Source organism: Protopterus annectens, chromosome 4.part1 (assembly GCF_019279795.1).
Source record: "Protopterus annectens isolate FY-2018-M chromosome 4.part1, PAN1.0, whole genome shotgun sequence".
Lineage (NCBI taxonomy): Eukaryota > Metazoa > Chordata > Ceratodontiformes > Protopteridae > Protopterus > Protopterus annectens.
Window position 1 is genome coordinate 318,881,341 of NC_056734.1, and position 19,307 is coordinate 318,900,647.

Consider the following 19,307-nt stretch of genomic DNA (forward strand, 5'->3'; position numbering starts at 1 on the left):
AAATCTTTTAAAACCGTGTATGTAGTATGATTTTGGAATTATTGATGTAAATATGAACAAGCAATATTTGATGCCTAGAGGCATCAGCAGAAGTTAACTGCAGATCCACATGGAGATTTCACTTGGATGCAATGAGTTAATCCCTGCAGTATCACACTCCCCCAATCAACTTAACAAACACCCCCTCTCAGTTAAACAAATTATTAATCCCCCACACACATCTTTCATGTTGCAACCCTCTAATTCCCTCCCGTTTCACACTCTCAGACTTCCTTGCCTCTCCTCAGGAACTAGACCATGTAGGCTTTTGGGAGAGATTACATAGTTTACTAACCCTGCCCCACAATAGGCCATTCTACAGCAGTTATCAGTAACACAAAATGTTTCCCCATTCACAACCTAGCTGCCAACTGCTCTGCTGTAGACCACCTAATAAACCCATATTAATCCCCCTCTATTTCTCAGTTCTCCCACTTTTATGCATCACCACAAGCATTTATTTATTTATTTGTTTGTTTGTTTGTTTGTTTGCTTATCATCTGTTTTTACCAGAAATGTTTGACTGGCACAAGCCCCATTTTCATCGAAAGGACAAGGGAGAAAAGCTCCATATAAAATATATATTTACAATGAACAACAATATAAATTAAAAATTTTCAATATTATTTTGCAGGTAGTAATGAGAAGACATTTATCATATACTTTAGAAGTTATATTATTTTACAATGGAGCAATATCATTCTTTTTTCTTCAAATGATGACATAGAACTAATTGTTGTGGTTCATTTTTCCCACTCTGTGTGTCTTAACTCAGATACCTTTGTATGAGATATCTTTCAGCAATTTCAGTATCCAATCCTGAATAGATTTTACAGAGTTTGATTCTTCTATTCCCTTCTGCAAAGCATCACTATGCAAATTTTCACTATGAAAATAATTAATTGAGACTTCTTGTATGTTTAATAACACTTCTACCATGCATTTTAATATATTGTTTCCCCTTCTGCAATTGAATAAGGCTTTCAACATTCTTGTCTATTTTTCCATGTTAACCATCAATATTTATAGCTGCACACTCTCCCTTTTCTTTGTAGCCTTTACTTTTCTCAAATATCTTATATCCATCATTAAGGCATCCAAGTTTTCGAGAATGCTCACTAACCCCCCACCCCCCCCCATTTTGCTAGCTGGCACATCATCTCACATACTGTTCCAAAGGACACCAGCTAGTGAGTCTGTCCCATACTTTTAATCCCACAAAAACCTTAACCTCCATATAGCAAAACCTAATTAACCTTGTCCTTAGATCATAGAAAATAATCTAGGCCATTGGTCAATCTTTCCATCATGCTCAGCCACTGACATTTCAAATGTAACAATTCATTTAATCCTGGATTCTTGCAAGTGTTCAGTGTCAGTTTCACCCAGTACACTTTAAATATCACCTCCACTGATACCTAAGGCAAAATGATCCACAAGATAAAACAGGGAGCTCTGAAAGGGAACACAAGCAAATGAATGCATAAATACTGCATTACTTGAGTTTTTTTTCCTTGTCAATATCATAAACAGACTAATAAATTCGTAAATTCAGTTTCCTGGTAGTTGTACCTGCAAAAAAGTCACATGTCATTCATTCATCAATGTACATCGCATGAGTGAAATTGCATTTAAAATGCCTTTTGGACCACTGGTTTTCCTAAAGCAGAGTGGGCACAGTAGAGGCTATTACATATATACCTGTAGTAGGAACAAAGCCCACAGTTGTAGGTTCCATATTTTTTGACTACTTAATATTAGAGCAACAGGCAAGAGATTTTTACACGTTACTTCTGCATTTTTTAGTAAATGTATAACTTTCCATTTTCTCATACCTTTTACTAACATGTTATTTGTAGCAGTTATTTTTATTTGAATTGTAAGTTGATTGTATTCCCATGTACACACATACACACACACACACACACATAGATATATATATATATATATATATATATATATATATATATTTATGTGTGTGTGTAAATTATATATATATATATATATATATATATATATATATATATATATATATATATAAATATATATATATATATATATATATATTTATGGATTCCCTACATAAGACCAAATGTCCATATAATTGAACCTCACTTCGCTGAGATGAAAACAACAAACAAACTTTTTTTGCCAACGGCAAATTTTTCCAAAGGTAAGTAAACACTTGGCCAACATGGTGAACTTTGCTCTTTTGTCCACTGTAGTGCAATCTCGGAATTGGTATGTTTAGTTAGGGGGGGTTGACATGCTGCAGTGTGTTTTTCGCTGTAATGTTGGTCAAGTACTTGGCATTGGAAAAATTTGGCAAAAAAAAAGTTTTGTTGTTTTCATCTCAACAAAGTAAGGTACAATTATATGGATGTTCTGTCTTCTGAAGGTAATCCATATACACACACACATATATATATATATATATATATATATATATATATATATATATATATATATATTTATTTATTTATATTTATATATGTATTATCTAGAATATATAGATATATATATATATATACACATACATACATGTGCATTTTTTAAGCCATTTTGCAGAATAATGTCTTTTTTGAGTTGTATTACTGTATGCCTACTATTTCTGTGCAAATGTCTACTATAAAACCTCAATTTTTAAACTGGCTGACATTTACATAAATATGATTGATTATTTTATGGTTTTCATCCATCTCCTCATTTTCTGAAACCTGTTAGTTGTTTAATTTGAAGAAACTCCAGTACCCACTGTCTTCATCTAAAGATTTAATGTTATATGTTATCCCTTATGCTGCTCAACTAATGGGACTCCAGCTAAGTATGTTGATTCCTTACCAGTCTGAATATAAAGTGAGAATGATAGAGAATACAAAGATTCTATTAATGTCTGTGCCTTCACTTACAAAAAAAACAGCTATGGGTGTAGAAATTAACCTTAGGGAAGTTGTAGGTGGCACCATTGATTTGCGTTTAGTAACTGAAGAATTCTTTAATGAAAAGAATGGGTTTACCATAAAGCAAATATTTTTTAATGCAAATATGATTCCTGTATGCCCTACTGTACAGTAACTTCTGTTTTAACACCAAATTAATGCAGAGGTATTACAAAATACCATACTATTTCAAAAATCCCGACTAACCAAACTGTAGAACAGAACAGAGAGAGAGGTAAAGTGAGAGAGTTAAAGAGAGAAGTTGCATTAAAATGACATTTCTTTTAAAATGATCCATTTTAAACATTACAGCAAATCGTTTAGATTTTGCAGTTGTATTTTTACAAAACAAAAAGTGCTTTCAACTATCCTGTTTACACTTAGGGTTTTTGACCAAAAACTGTAAATATCACAAAACTGCATACCAGATAATTGTGTTTAATTGTCTGATGAATGCTGTTTAAATCAAACTACTTGCTATTCATTGCTTATAAAAGCATTTCACTTAATTTTAATTGCAGAAATCACCATAATAATACTTTTAATTATATCCTGCATTGTTTTTAATAGCTTGACTTTAATTTGTTTGCCTGTTTAGTAATTTAAACTAAAGTTTAGTATTACATGCATTTATGAATCCACATTCCAAGATTCTGCTTTTTGTCTGGTATTGATTTTGAAGACAGTTCAGGTTAAGAATAATAATATCCAAACACACTTTATTTTAATTTGTGATTTTAAGCTAGCAGTAATGCACATTTTCAATGTACAAAATTTCAGAATGCAATTTCATAGCTGAAAAATATTCTAAATATCTAGGAATCATATAGCACTGTCAAAAACAGCATTACTTGTGTTCATCTTGATAAGTTCCATAAAACATAAGTGTGCAAACTTCTAAAGTTTAAGAATCCACGCTTGTCAATTGCATCTAAAATAAAAAATGACCTTGATATAGTACTGCTGACACAATAATGCACACCAGCATATATCAGATAGTATAAATCAACAGAGATACAAAATAAAATGAAAATCCATTTCAGTGTGTCTTTAAAATTAAAGAAAAAAATGGTGCAAACATTTACAAAAAAATATGTATGAAATTTACTAAAGCATTACAATTACTGCATTAGTTAACATATGACTAAAAAGAGTTTCATGATCAATAGCACCACTTACTTTCAATAAATCTATTAATAAACTGATACTTCTGAAATATTTTATCATTTTTTTGTGTCCCAGTAGCACTTTGGCAATCACATGTCATCCTCCTTTATTGTCCATGAGTCCAGCTTGTCACCTCATCTGGTTTAAGTACGATAGAATTGTCTCAAAGCAGAATCACACCGATTGATTGCTGGTGTTTTTCTTTGCTTAGGCTACAGCCAACCACCTCTTGTGTAGCAGGTTTGAAATGATCCACTCATACTGAAATATAATGAGTAAACCTTTTAGAATCCCTATGATGTTTACCTACAGTGCAGTACTGGACCTGCAGTCCAACTTCCTTTCTTGTGCTTGAGGTAAAATTACTGTCAATCATTAGTATCCTGCAGAATAAAAATAAACAGCATAACACCAAACACGTTTTCCAAAAGGAAATCATTGTTGGTGTGATTTCTAATTGTGCACTGGCAATGATTCACGTATTTAAGATTTCTTCCTTCTCTGAGTTGGTTAAATTTTGGGGTTGGTATATATAAGTTTGGGGAGGGATGGAGAATTGTTCCTCACATAAATGGGTGCAGGGGGGCCTGCCCCCCAGCAAAAAAAAAAAAAAGTGAGTCTTTCATCTTTTTGGATTTTAGGGAATTTTTTCCATTCTTTTGGAAGGCTGACTTTCAGGAAGTCAGTGTTTCATAGTAAAACCTTTACAATCCTGAGTACATGTGTAAATGGGATGCACAACTGAGATCTTTCTACAGAAACAGTTAAGTAGCAAGATTCAACCAAATCCACCCAGCTAGCAAGCTGCTGGCTGCTCACACATAGCCTGTCAAGCAAGTTACTACTTTTCTTTGCAATAAGTCAGACATGGTTCATTGGGACTATAATCAGTGTTTTCATAATTGTTACCTATAAACTCCCAATAAATGATATCAACTTCATCTGTTTGCATTGCAGCTTCTGAAAACAATCCTAAAAGCAGAAATCATTATAATTCATAGGTTCATAGGTTGGTACTAGGCTATCAGCCCTAAGGCCTATACAAGCCTAGCCAAACAATTCCCCGGATATTTCATCCCACAATATTTACTTCCCTGGAACCCTGCCTAGCAGGGCAACTGATGTGATCCCTGGGTGAATTTCCTATCTCCCATCCAATCGTCAGGATTCCTTTTGAAGAGGTCCAAGGAGAAACTCTGCTTGACATGTATGGGCAGTCTATTCCAAAGTATGGGGAGTCTCTGTGTCAGGAACCTATCCCTCCAGCATATTTTGTTCATTGTAATGACAAGGTTTAGATCCCTGGAGTGTATGTCTCTGAGGGATTGGGATTTCTTTAAGTGGAACATGTCCAACAGCTCAGGGTTTGACCTGGCCTTGTATGTTAAGCAGAGATTGCCTCTGAGTAGACAATATGCCACAGAGTATTGCTGGAGTTTTTTTTAGATGGTCAGCATAGGGCATCTGCTTTAGGCCTGTGATTCTTTTAGTGAGGTATTTCTGTGGCCTTTCCAGCTGTTGCAGATGTCTTGTGAGGTACATACCAAACGGGGCATTGTACTCTATAATGGGTCTAATGAGGAATGAGTACAGTGGGACAATGACCTCCTTTTTTCTGGCTGAAAAGCCCATAGTGATGAGGTGTGCCACATAGAAGGATTTTCTGACTGTTGCGGTGATGTGGTTATCGAAGGTGAGACCACTGTCCACCTGTGTCCCTAAGTCTCTCATCACACTTTCAGTGTTTAGTGTACTGCCACCTATGTGGTAATTCATGAATACATATTTTTTCCCTAAGGGGATAACTGTACATTTCTTGGCATTAAGCTTGAGCCCATGGCTCTTGCACCAAGCATCTGTTTCTGTAAGGCCCTTTTGTAGAATATCCACATCATTTGGGGATTCAATAATGGCTCCCAGTTTACAGTCATCTGCGAACTTTGTTAGCCAGAGTCCCTTAGTGTTGGCCTGTACTTCAGAGAAGTAGATGCCAAACATGAGTAGTACCAGGACTGAACCTTGAAGTACACCACTTGTCACTTGTCTGGAGCTGGATTTGGAGTCGGCTACATTTAGAGTCTGGGTTCTGTCAGTAAGCCAGTTGGCAACCCATCGAATGACATAGGCATTTATGCCCAACTTAGTAAGTTTAGCTATGATTCCATAGTGGGGGATGGTGTCGAAGGCCTTAGCGAGGTCCAGATAAGCTGTGTGGACCGCCTTACATTCGTCCGCAACTCTGAGACTGATTCGAAGAAGTCAATCATGTTCAGGAGACAAGAACGGCCCTTCACGAACCCAAACTGGGTGGGGTCCAGTGTTTGAAGGTTGCCAATGTCTTTGTTTATAAGTTCCATGATAATGCATTCCATGCCCTTGCAGATCAGGCTCGTCAGACTGATGGGACGGTAGTTCCCAAGATCCAAGGTGGATCTATCCTTGTAGAGTGGGATAACTGTAGCTGTGCACCACTCAGTGGGCACAATGCCTGAGGTGAGACTATGATTAAACATGACACTTAAGTGAGGTGACAGTTCATTTTGGAGTTCATGTATTACACAGCCTGGGATGTCATCTGGTCCCATGGATGCTGTATTCATAGCTTTAGAGAGTGCAGTTTCTACCTGTGTGGCCATGATTACTGGAATTTGGCAATCATTTGGCATTAAGATGGGCCCTTTAGTGGGTGAGGGGGGGTGAAGTTGGCACTAAATCGACCTGCCAGGTTATTGGCAATATCCTTGGGATTAGTATATTTAATGCCATTCAGTTGTAGTTCAGAGCAAATCTGAGCATTGTCATTTAGATTTTTGACATAACTATGGAATGCCTTGTGGTTGTCTTTGGAATCTTTGGCAATTTTATTTTCATAAATAGCTTTGGAGGATTTTATGAGGGATCTCAGCTTCTTACTGAGGTTGGTAAGGGAGTTTTTTGCATCTTGGGATTTTCTTCTTTCCCACAACAGTTTCTTCCTTCTGTTGTATAGTTTGTTTATGGCATGGGACCACCAGATTGGTTTCCTTTTTTTTGGAGGAGAGTGTCTTGGTTCTATTTGGGATGGCACGATTCATGCACGAGTGGATGTGCTCGTACAGTACCTTAGTGTAGGATTCAGCAGTTGAACTTTCAGCTCCTGTCTGCATGGGTGTCATGAAGTTTGTCATTTCTGACTTGAGTAGCATCAAGTTGGCTTTGGATAAGTTTTTTATGGAGGTTTCCTTACTGGGAGGTGGGATGTGGATTTCAAGGGTGATTAGCTTATGGTCAAACCTGACCAATGAGGGGGTGACCACTGGTGTGGAGCATCTATCTCCCATGTTGGTAATGACCAGGTCTAGGATATTGGAGCCCCTGGTGGGACAATGGATTAGTTGATCCAGGGCATTGGAATTTATGAATTCCAAGAACTGTTGGGAAAAGGTGTTGGTACCTGAGTAGTTTTCCCAGTTAATGGCAGGGTAGTTGAAATAACCCAGTATTAGGGTGTTTGGTTGTATCTTAATATTTTCCAGTATGTTTAGAAAGGTGTAGAGAGAATCATGGGGCATGGTGGGAGATCTGTTGCAAGATACAATTTGGATTGTAGTCTTACCTAGTGTTAGTTGCACCTCGAGAACTTCAGATGAATTGTGTTGGGCAATTAGCCAGGAGGTGTGAATATACTTGGTGAATATGGACACTCCTCCACCTTTCTCTATCATTGCCTACCTGACTCACCAGAGATTTTTCTAACATGGCCCTCAATCAAGTATCTGGGTGTCTTTGATCCAATTTGATATATTTACTGATTTCTTCTAGTTTCCTGAATTTCTGAACATAAACTAAACAAGCTAGTCTCCTGTACATGATGATCTTCCATGATTATCAACAGGTATGAGATTAGTTGTACTGCCATTTGAGGGTCTCTTTCTATAAGCACAGCTGAGTAGATTAAGAAACCTGCTTTCCAAGTGTTGCACAGTTTTGGCAGCTGTTTAACAGTTGCTGGCTTACATAATGCAGCTAATACAGTCAGAATATCTTTGGTTCCTGACTTGTATGCCTCCCGTAATATTTGTATACCATCACAGTCTGTTAATTCAAATATATTAATGTATTCTCCTGGCATTATTGTGTGCTGACACAGATAAAAATTGGTGATATTTTAAATTTACACACACACACACACACACACACACACACACACACACACACACACACAGGCACATACACACACACACACACACACACACACACACACACACACACACACACACACACACACACACACACACACACACACACACTTCTATTTCACCTGCTGCATGTTTTTGAGGTGCTGGGGTTAAGCAGAGCACATGGATAGGCAGAAACACAGACAAGGGAAGGCATGCGGATTCCACATAGCCAAGAACTTAACCAGTGCAAAATAATTGTGAGATGGCAGAGCTACTCACTGTGCCATAATGGTACTGAACAGTTGGTTTCACACATCCTCTTCCTGCAAAACAACCAAAGATACCAACCTATCACGTGCACGGTCTATGTTTGTAATGGTAAGTGTAAGAAAATATGACCATCTTGTTACTTTTAAATACACTGCAACCACTCCCCCCAACATACAAGCATAATGGCAGTGCTGATAATGTCTAGGTCCAGCTTCTTACTGTTGCACTTTAACACATACACACACACACACACACACACACACACACACACACACACACACACACACACACACACACACACACACCATATTAATACTAATTTTGCACTTATTTCATCAACTAGCAGTACATCGTGCAACACTGGTTCTGCCACACCAGATCAGTGACTGCTGGATAGTAGCTGTCATATAGAGGTACGTCACTTTTATTTACCTCATTGAGGAGTAATGCATACACTGTCCCTGATTTTCCCTCATAGTTTTGTCCCCTCTCACTCTCTTGCGAAAAGTTTGATTTGCAGGTAAATCATTCTGGATTACAGACAGGGTAACTATTTGAAATGTTGAGACCCTTTTGAGTGATTCCTGAAATATGGAGACTGAATGGCCAAGAAAGAAAACTTACATATACTAAGACCAGGATGGCCTTTTCTAGGAAGATTCTCTTTCTCTGAGGTATGGCAATCTTGGAGTTAGGATAAATATGTTTGGGGTTGTGAGGGTTACAGAGGGGCTTGTCCCCTGCAAAAAAGAAATTTAAAGGAGAAGAGCGATGTTTGAGATTCACTTTTCTCCTGGATTTCCTGGGGCTTTTTTTCTGCGTGTCAGTACTAGGTATTTCAAGGGACAACATTTTAATCGGGTGCCTAACAGTCAATAAACTCAGACATCAGAGGTTCATATTTCTTATTGCCCAAATATGCATGTTGCTGCAACATGTGCTATTCTATTAACCTTTTAGGTCAATTAGAGTTATATTTAAAATGTGTTCCTGAGTTTTTTAACCTTTAATCTGCTATTGTTTTTGCCTTTGCCCAGAATTCCTGAGATGAGTCACTCTGAGCTGCTATCTCTCATCCTTACTTTGCTCGTGCTCATGCACTGATTATCAGCTTTAGCCTAACAGGATCATGTCACTACCCTGTTTCAATTAAAGAGTATAATCAGGAAATGAATACATTTTTTTTCTCCTAATTTTCCCCAGTCAGCAGCAGCAGCTTTTGGGGGGCCCACACACAGTCAAGGATGATTAAAGGGTCTCCACTGCAGCCACAAGTATTGCAGGTGCCTAAAGCTGGCTATGATGTCAGTTTTAGTGGAAGAAATAACGGCACTATGTCAGTTATAAAATATTTAATAAAATAGCGATGCCTGTCATTTGACAAGACACTGTTACTATAACCAGAAGTTTCTTTGAATTTTAAAGGCAATGTGCATAAGAGTTATTATTACCCACCTGTTTTATTAATTACACAAGACTGCTGTACAAGCTTTTGTAGGTCTGACTGATATGTTATAAAATTTCAAAATAAGATAACTTTCTGTGGTTTTGGGCCCCCCAGGCCCAGTGGGACCCAGCAGCCACAGGGTTCACCGGTACCTAAAGCCATCTATGCATAGAATATATAATTGTCCCACTTTTACTAATAATATCAAGCTCTGGCAAATGTCTTTTTAGGAGAATACCAGAGTGAAAGGGACCTGCGGTGGTGGTGCTGCGGTAGCGTTGTCACCTCACAGTAAGACGCTGTCCGGTTTGATTCTCAGCTAGAGCTTCTTCTGCGTGGAGACATGCGTGAATGGGCGTACCTTCGTTGAAGGTTGTGCATCAAGGCTGGTAACTTGGTACATAAAAATCAACTACCAATCATTAGCGGACAGTAGTTCCACTGTGGCGACCCCTAATTTGGAATAGCCGAAAGATACAACAAACAACCAGAGTGAAAGGGGAAACGGTTTTCCTCTCAGAAAACAAATCTGATGGTATGACACAATAAAATAAAATAAAAATTTGAATGGAGTTATAATCTTGCCTGGGATGCATTTGCTTTTTCTCAAATTCATCAATTTTTTCAACTGTACTAGCAGGGTTGCAAACTGATTAATGAAGAGAACATATGATGGTTTCTAATGCTGCATATTGCCATCAGTGGGAATTATGCCTAAGAAAATAGACAAACAGCTAGTATCATTTTAATGAAATAGTTAAGCAGGTAATTCTGTGTTTCAATAACTGCCTGCATCCCTAGACATGATTCTAGAATTGGAGTGAAAACAATTAATGAATGCTGCTTTAGACACCAGCATCCCTGATCCACAATGAACTGTTAATATTACTTTTATCAGCAGCAGAGACAAGTAAAATGTTTGTAGTGAAGGGTCATCCATTATTATTATTATTATTATTATTATTATTATTATTATTATTAGTAGTAGTAGTAGTAGTAGTAGTAGTATATATTTATGTATTTATTTTTACAATATCAGAAATATAAAAATGATAAAAGCACAGGACTATTGATCTTCAAGAAGGTGGTTTTACTAATGAATAAGTAAGGTTTGATGTGGACCTGGTCTATTTCCCTGTAGTGCCTGATTCAAACAATGGGGTTTAGTCACCTTTAAATAAATACATTTTTGATTCTCAATAGTGGGTCTCCACAATGTGCATCACATGTAGCCCATAAACATACTTCTTTGCTGATTTGTTGAGGTACAATGGGAAGGCTCATGGCATTAAAGGTTCTCTTGTTTAATAAAGATTGTTAATGTAAAAAAATATATTGTCATATAGTAAAGCTAGGGCTTAAAGGTTTATGACTATGCAAAACAAGATATTTTCCTTTAATAAGCTCAAATGTTTCTGGACATTATAATGCTTACACATAGAAAGGTATTACTAAAAAAATATTTAGCAGGAACACATTCATGCTTGTGATGTGCTCCTGAAAACAGATTGCAATATGTAGTTCAAAGCTAGTGTAACCAGGTAGACTTAGTCTGTTAATAAAAGAATAATGCAATGAATTTAGTACTTTGTTAAACATCAGAAATAGATGGATTTGTTCATTATGCTGTAGAACTTGCATATCTGGCCCATTCATTTTTTAAAGATGTTTGATCTTGAACTTTTAATACTGTTTGCAGGGTAGTATTCACGATGCTGTGTTACTTGTGGTACATAAAGTATATGCCTTGTTTGGATGGCAGAGCAAAAAATATTGATTGAGATTAGAAATTTTTTTTCTATTTTTATAAAGCTGTTGTCACATTTTCTTTATTAGTTGTCAGCTGACAACACAGATGATGGCATCTGATAATGCAACATTATAAGGCACAGTATCCCCTCCTCTAGATATGCAGTTATCCACTGGCAATAGGTGAAAATGTTAATGGTAAATATGCTGGAAAGGTGCTGACACAGTTACTTTATCCTAACAATCAGCTTGTCCATGACAGAAAGCAATCATGCCCTAAGAGGTTATTCAGAGTTATGATTTCTTTAGGTAAGAACGATTAAAAATTTTCCACCTTTTCAGAAATATTATTAACATTATCTTAAAATGTTATTTGGAAGGTTAAGTTTTTCTTAGATACAAACAGCTTCACAAAATACATTATATCATCTCCCCTGTTTCAGTACAATTTATTATCTCTTGGCTAAATACTCATGAACCGAATGCTACCATATGTTCTGTCATCCTTAATGTTAGAAATCTTACTAATGACATATTGTTTTAATTAGCTGCATGACTTTTAACTGGCTCTATCAATTTTGCCCTCTCAAGTTTCTCTTTAATTACAACATTTCTACTGTACCTAACTGCACATGAAAAAGTTGACAAGAATGTTAGCCTTTTAAAACCTCTACATTAGCAATGTTCATTCTCATATGTAAATAATAGTCTGTCATCTTCCCATTTTGACACAGATCCTAACTGTGAAAGGAAAAAAACACATTTTTTTTTCAACAGATACTTCCCAAATGTCATAGATGATCATTATGATGTAGCATCTCAGATGCCCCCTTCCCTTGGACAACATTTTATAAACCAATCTATCCTCCTCAGTGGTTATATGTGGGCAGACATAATGTATTCCTTTAGACAACTACAAGACATCACAACTACAAGACATCAATATCTCAATGCATCATCGTGGTTCCCCTAAATCTGATTGCTAAGAAAGAGAGGAAGAGAGCAGTTGACCACATCTAGAGGACCAGGCTGTCACTGCTAGGCTATATTGTGGGAAACTGGGAATTGTGAGCCAATAACATTAATGCAATGCATAAAATGTATACTTTTTGTGTTAGATGAGTAGCTAACTTAGATGCAAAAGTAATCTCAATCCAGAAAGATAATATATTAAAACTATGTTTGGTAAAACCAGACTGGGCCAGTTTCACGAAAAGGCATCGTAACTCATTTAGAGGAGCAAGTCTGTCTGCTGTCATTTCCTATAAGACAAATTCCTCTTCCACCATATCTGTTATGTTGTGATCTGTCCTTAGTGTGTGAAAACTAACCTTATCAAATCAGCACAAAGATCCACTTCCCTGTGGGTGTCAGTGCAACAATTTCTGATTTATGCTGCTCCACAAACAGAACATATTCTTCATACACCTATACATCTACTTAATATAGCAATGTCACTTGTAAGACTTAAGGATCCTGAAAACAACCAAAACACTTGTTTAAAAGCACCAAAATGTAATCTGCTATAAAACCTGATATGAAGCAAAACCTACCAACTATCTTTGAACTTAATTTTAAAACAAAATGAGACATTTCTATTTTTGCTGGTACAATAGATTGGTATTTTGCCTGTCTAGAAGACAGAGAATTAATGCTTAGCACAGATATGTATGAATATTTATTTTTAAATAGGGTATTATCTGCATTATTTGATAAATCCTGTAATGATTTACTGGTAAATGTGTTATTGTCAAACTATTAACCGTATCCAGATTTCTGGTAGTTGTGCTTCTTTTCAAATTGTCAGCAGTTGTGTTCCATAGTATTAGTCTGTGTACCTGATGAACTTATAGAGTAAATCTGTGTCCTTCTTTTGGTATTTGTTTTCACTTCATGACAGATGATAGATCCCTGTTTGCTCATGTGTCTTAACATTCATGAAAATCACTGCCTTATTATAGAAACTATACCTCATATCAGTGGATTACACAGTATGGCTGTCAAGAAAGGTGGGAGAAACACAGCAAGTGTATTCCTTATTCTAAAACAGAATGCATATTCCAGAGTCTAGATCCTATAACATATTGTACTCCATCAAGACTAAATGGCATTAAACATTTATAAATTCCATTCTAAATATAAATAAAAAATGCAAACACGCACCGACACTCATTCAACATTATTAACTAACAAATGGAAAGCCAAGTATTCTTTCTGGAGAGTCTTTAACAAATCTGTATTTTATTTTCACTTTCACTCGGTGTTCAGAATTAAGCATACTACCAAATGGTCTTGGATATGAATATACTTAATGCTTGAGGAGAAAATGTGTTTTGACATTAATTATAGTCTCAATGTCTATTTGTCGTTATGTGTTACCTTATTTAATTCTTTCTCACAACACACATTGTCTCCTTACTGTTGTTCGTTAATGTTCTGATAACTTTACTTGAAGAACAAATTTTCAGTGAGAAAAAAAACTTTTTTTCAGGTAGATCTGATAATATTCTACATAAAGGGGACAAGGCCTTGAAGTATGTGAAAGCACAGGTGCAGAATTTAGTCAAAAGCTACTGACTTGGCTATTCATAGTGAAGATGAATTTCTCCAGAATTTATGCTGGACAAAGAAACTCCTTAAATATTAAAAGAAATGTTCAATACAATCAGGATCTGCTGGAAATGTTATGCCAGCAGGTGGGAGATAATGAAGCTGATTTACACTCACTACAAGAGCAAGACAGCTTAAGGATGCAACCTGACCCTGAGACGATTGTCCAGAGAAATAAAACTTTCACCTTAGATCTTCACTTGAAGATTTTCAAAGGAGATCCTGGCAAACAACATTGCTACTCTGGGTCCCCATGAAATAGTAGAAGGTGTCAGTGCAAGTTTTTTCAGAGAATGTGGTTGGACCCTCCACAATGGCCTTTCATTCTTCATTGAGAATGCTCACTGTGTGCTGTGACTGATGTTGTGTGAATGCTTGACAGCCACTCCCCATTTCTACATCATTAAACTGTTAAATTATTTGAACAGGCAATACTTGCTTATGAAAGTGCCAAAACTGAAGGCAGTTTCCTAGGAAGGAACCTGAATGAGAACAATAAAACATCCCCTACCTTCCATCATAAAGACACAGGTGGTCTGTCATCCTATTTTCACCAAACCAGCTGTAGCCACTGGTGGGTACTGTCTATTATATGCAGCTCACATGGAGGGTTACACAATAGATGCTGTACAAGTTTTGACTTTTAAGACAGTAATTCAGAGATCTGAAGTTTTGCTTTGTCCTAATTTCTTTGAAAATTTCTTGAAGTACTCTTCATTTTTGAAAAAAAAGTTAAAAAAGGAGACTTTCACAGATTATGACTTTCTTAAGATGTAATGACTGTGGGATACCTGCTGAAGTCTAGCAGAACATCTAGCTTTACAATTAGAGCCAGTCTTGTAACATGACTTTCTCTATGTATGATGAAAACAAATTACTTCTACTTTTATCTTTGTATTTTTAGTTCAGTTTGGTGCAATAGCTTTTAATATTGGTTAAGTGATCAAATTCTGTGTTTTTTGCTTTTTATAGTTAAAAAGGCTGCTACTATCTATTCTGTATACTGCAAATGACCTAAATGTATAGATTTTCAGGAAAAGGGACATTGCATTATACTCACTCCCTCATGCACAGACATTTCTTGCATCCCTTTTAGCATTTAATATATTTCATTTTTGGATATTGTTTAAAAAAAAATAAGCTTCACTCACCCTCTACAAACAGAAGCAGTTGCATCTTTTCTTCAACGACTGCTATTGAAGCAAAGTTTCATTTATTGCGGCATTGCTTATACTTACTCAGTAACAGTTTCCTTTAGACATAAATAAGTCCGTAATTTGATATTTCTACTTATGCATCAATGTATCTTGTCTTGAGCTTTTACAGTAACTGAGCAGTGTGTTTGTTCAATCTTAAAATAATGCTATGCCTTGTCGTGTCATACATAAGGACCTCAGAAGTGTTTCTTACTTTATCACAAGGGGTAAGAAAGGGAGCTGCTTCTTTTTTTAATTTAGCAGAGTTCATTAAAGTGTCAAACAACTGAAAAAAGAAGGGCAACACATTGTAAATTGAAGATAGATGGATAGATATATAAATGAATAAAAAAATGCTAAAACTTAGGTCATTCTAATTCTGATTAACTAGTACATACGACCCTGGCTAAATACAAAAGATTGCCATTTTTTCATAAAGGGTAGAGCAAAAAAGATATTGATATATTTAATTTGCATTGCTTGGAGAAATGCCCACTTTATATCTTGCATGTTAAAGTCTGACGATCTTTGAATGATGGACTGCTTTTACAATCTAATGTCTGTTACTATTTTATGTTTAGTTATTGAGTTGTGCCAGAATATGCAACCCTTAAGTTATTATCATACCAACCGAAAATTTCCCCAGATAAAAACTTAAAATACCTAATTCATGATAGAAGACTAAGTTCTTTCAAATATATTCTCTGTTTTAGTTCTAAAGGTGTATCTCATAGAAAGCTCCTTAAAGTAGTTTATCAAGAAGAATGAAAATTATTTCCACTTTAAACTGTTGACAGAAAGAGTTATGGTTGCAACTAACTCTATGAAGTCCGAAAGGAAAAGCTGGACATAAAACTGCAGATCTTGCAAACTGGTTTATTACAAGTTTCACTTATTTCCGGTTTTCAGTATTGTAGTTATACTGACATGATCTTATATCATTTTGCTTTTTGATTTTCTGTAAAGAATGTGCAGTTTCTAATATATGCCAATCAAGTCAACATTGACCTGGTCACTACATTTTTCCCCTCACCCAAAATTTAGGGAATTTGCTAAACCAGAGATGATTGCATGCTATATGTTTGCTTATGTTTCCATGGAAGTTTTTCCGTGGAAGTGTTTAAAGTCATCAGTCTTGGCCTTGCAAACTATTTCTAAGAACTTATCTAATTTCAAACAATACAACAAAATTTCCTCACAGCTTTCTTTTTAGTGTGCCATGAAGAACAGGGCAGAATTACTTTTCCAGTTGTCTCCTAGTTTCAAGTGAGCAATCAGGTGATAGATTCCTGGTGATACTGCATACAGATTTCTATTTTAGTATAAGAATTAAACCTTATCATATAATCTCATATACTGATACCAAGGTTGGAATCTGATGGAGCATTTTGTTTGTTTGTTTGTTTATTTGTTTTGTAAAACTGTTTTATGATATTGTAAGAGGATGATCTTACTCAGAGAAGACATCAAAACAAAATAGGTAGTTTTTTTTTGGACAAGCATACTTTAGCCATGTTCAATATATTTATATTATTTTGTTAACTGGTTAGTACAGCTGTATCGGTGTCAGGCTATTTTATAGAGGATACATAATGTGAAAAATGTCAGTGCTATGATTATGTGAAAACTATATAATAAATGTAAAAAATGTCAGTGCTATGATTATGCGAAAACTATACAATAAATGTAAATATAATTGTATGAAATAACTGAATCATTCAAAAGCTAAATATAAGAAAAAAATACATGAGAACACATTCATCAAAATTCCTGCATGCCACATTTACTAAAATAACAGCTTTACCAGATTAATATGACTGGACAGTGGGGAAATATCTGAGGCTGAAACTCTGTTAAAGCAAACTTAAGTTCACATAAAATAAAGTGCCTGTTATGGTTTAATTTCTCAAGCCTATTGGATTTTTAATATCACGCTGAGAATGGACCCAATTCCTAAGTCAGAGAAATTAGTATTGTTTCACTCTTTGATATTAGCTAAACGTGCTCTTTGCAGCACCTGCAAAATGCCCAGAACTGACTCCTTCTGCAATTCATACTGAGTTATATGTCTCCATAGCAGATCTAAGTTAGATAGCGCTCATATGATTGCTGAAATTAATTGGTAACTTATTGGGTGATTATATGCCAGAGATCAATTTCAAGTTTTAAGAAGATGAACTTGATAAATGTTGAGGATTTGAATAGAAGTAATGGATTGTGGAGAGGATAAGCTGTGAAGATTGGGGCAATGCTGCATATTGAAATGAGAGGATGTTAGTAATAATGGGGTGCTAAAACAACAAAAATAAAGAGCATCAGAAGAAAACAAATCAGTGGAGACTGCTACATGAATGGTGGGAGAACAACAGAGAAAGAAAATGTCCCAGAGAACATGAATGAAATTAACTTAACACAGAGATTAATTCAACTGCAAAATAAATGTTCCCGAAATAAATAACATTAACTCTCTGAAAACTCACTTCCCTCTTAGTCTTCCTTATGAGATATGATTTTTTTAAATAACTGTATCATTACACATTATATGACTACTGGAAGTCTAATAGGCTGCTCAGTTTGCTGTGCCAAGAATGTCTTATTTTTCTTCTTTAAACACCAGGATAAAATATATACCTAAATGTGAACAAGTACCTATTCATACCTTACCCCTTCTTACTCTCCCTTCTTCACTCACTTCCTTACCTCTAACAATGTTTCTCCCTAGCATTTTTTTCTAAATATACCATAAGCCTGATTTTTCCTCTTAAGTCATATTGAAATTTTTGTTTGTATTATATTAACTTACCTTGAATTTCTCTACAAACTGACTATAATTTCTCAGATATTAACTTGAATCTATTCTTAATCAATGTGTTTATATTATGTCTAATAAGATATGATTATTTAAACTGTAGATATTTTTGTATTATCTTTGAAGACTATAAAATTATTGTTCTTAAAATGTTTATAATACTTTGGAGCTTTTCCCTCTGGGCCTTTGCTGAAAATAGGTCCATACATAGTCGAACTCTCTTGGTAACCAAATGTCAATAAATAAATTAATATTCAAGATTTACTAAAGGCAACCTGCTGGACTCTTTGACAATATTGGAGGCTTGTATTTAACATTTTTGAAATATGTCACAATACATGTAGGTGATGACTGAGGGAGTCAAATTGAAGTCTGGAGAACAATGTTCATTTGTTTTCAAGTACCTTAACCACATGTGATAAACTGCCAAACATTATAGAGGTCCTGGCTAATCATGTCTGTTATTCCTCAAGAAAGAAATAAGAGTTGAAAAGTTCAGAAACATGCAGCCATGTTTTAATTGAATGTTTCCCTGTTTTCACATGCATTTCAATCAGTACGTTTTAGTTAGAGTGTCAAAAATGTACATTTTTGGCTTTATTTTCAGCAGGTTGTATTTTTAACATCAGAAGATACAATCTGCTTTTGCAAAACTTTCTTTGCTTTCCTCTTAAATGTTGCCATCCATTTTGCCATTCAGCAACTTACAGAGTACCTTAGTTTCCTGCACTCTTTAGACTTATATATGAAATATTAGTATATAAGTCTCCTCAAATTTAATCAGATGCTTTCTAACTCTAGGATACAGACATTACTACTAACCTGTTCAAGCAAATATCCAAAGACTGTGAATCATTTCTATGGGTGTTGGAAGTATTCTTTACTTTTTCTTAGCAGAACACTTTTATCACTCTAGAAAAT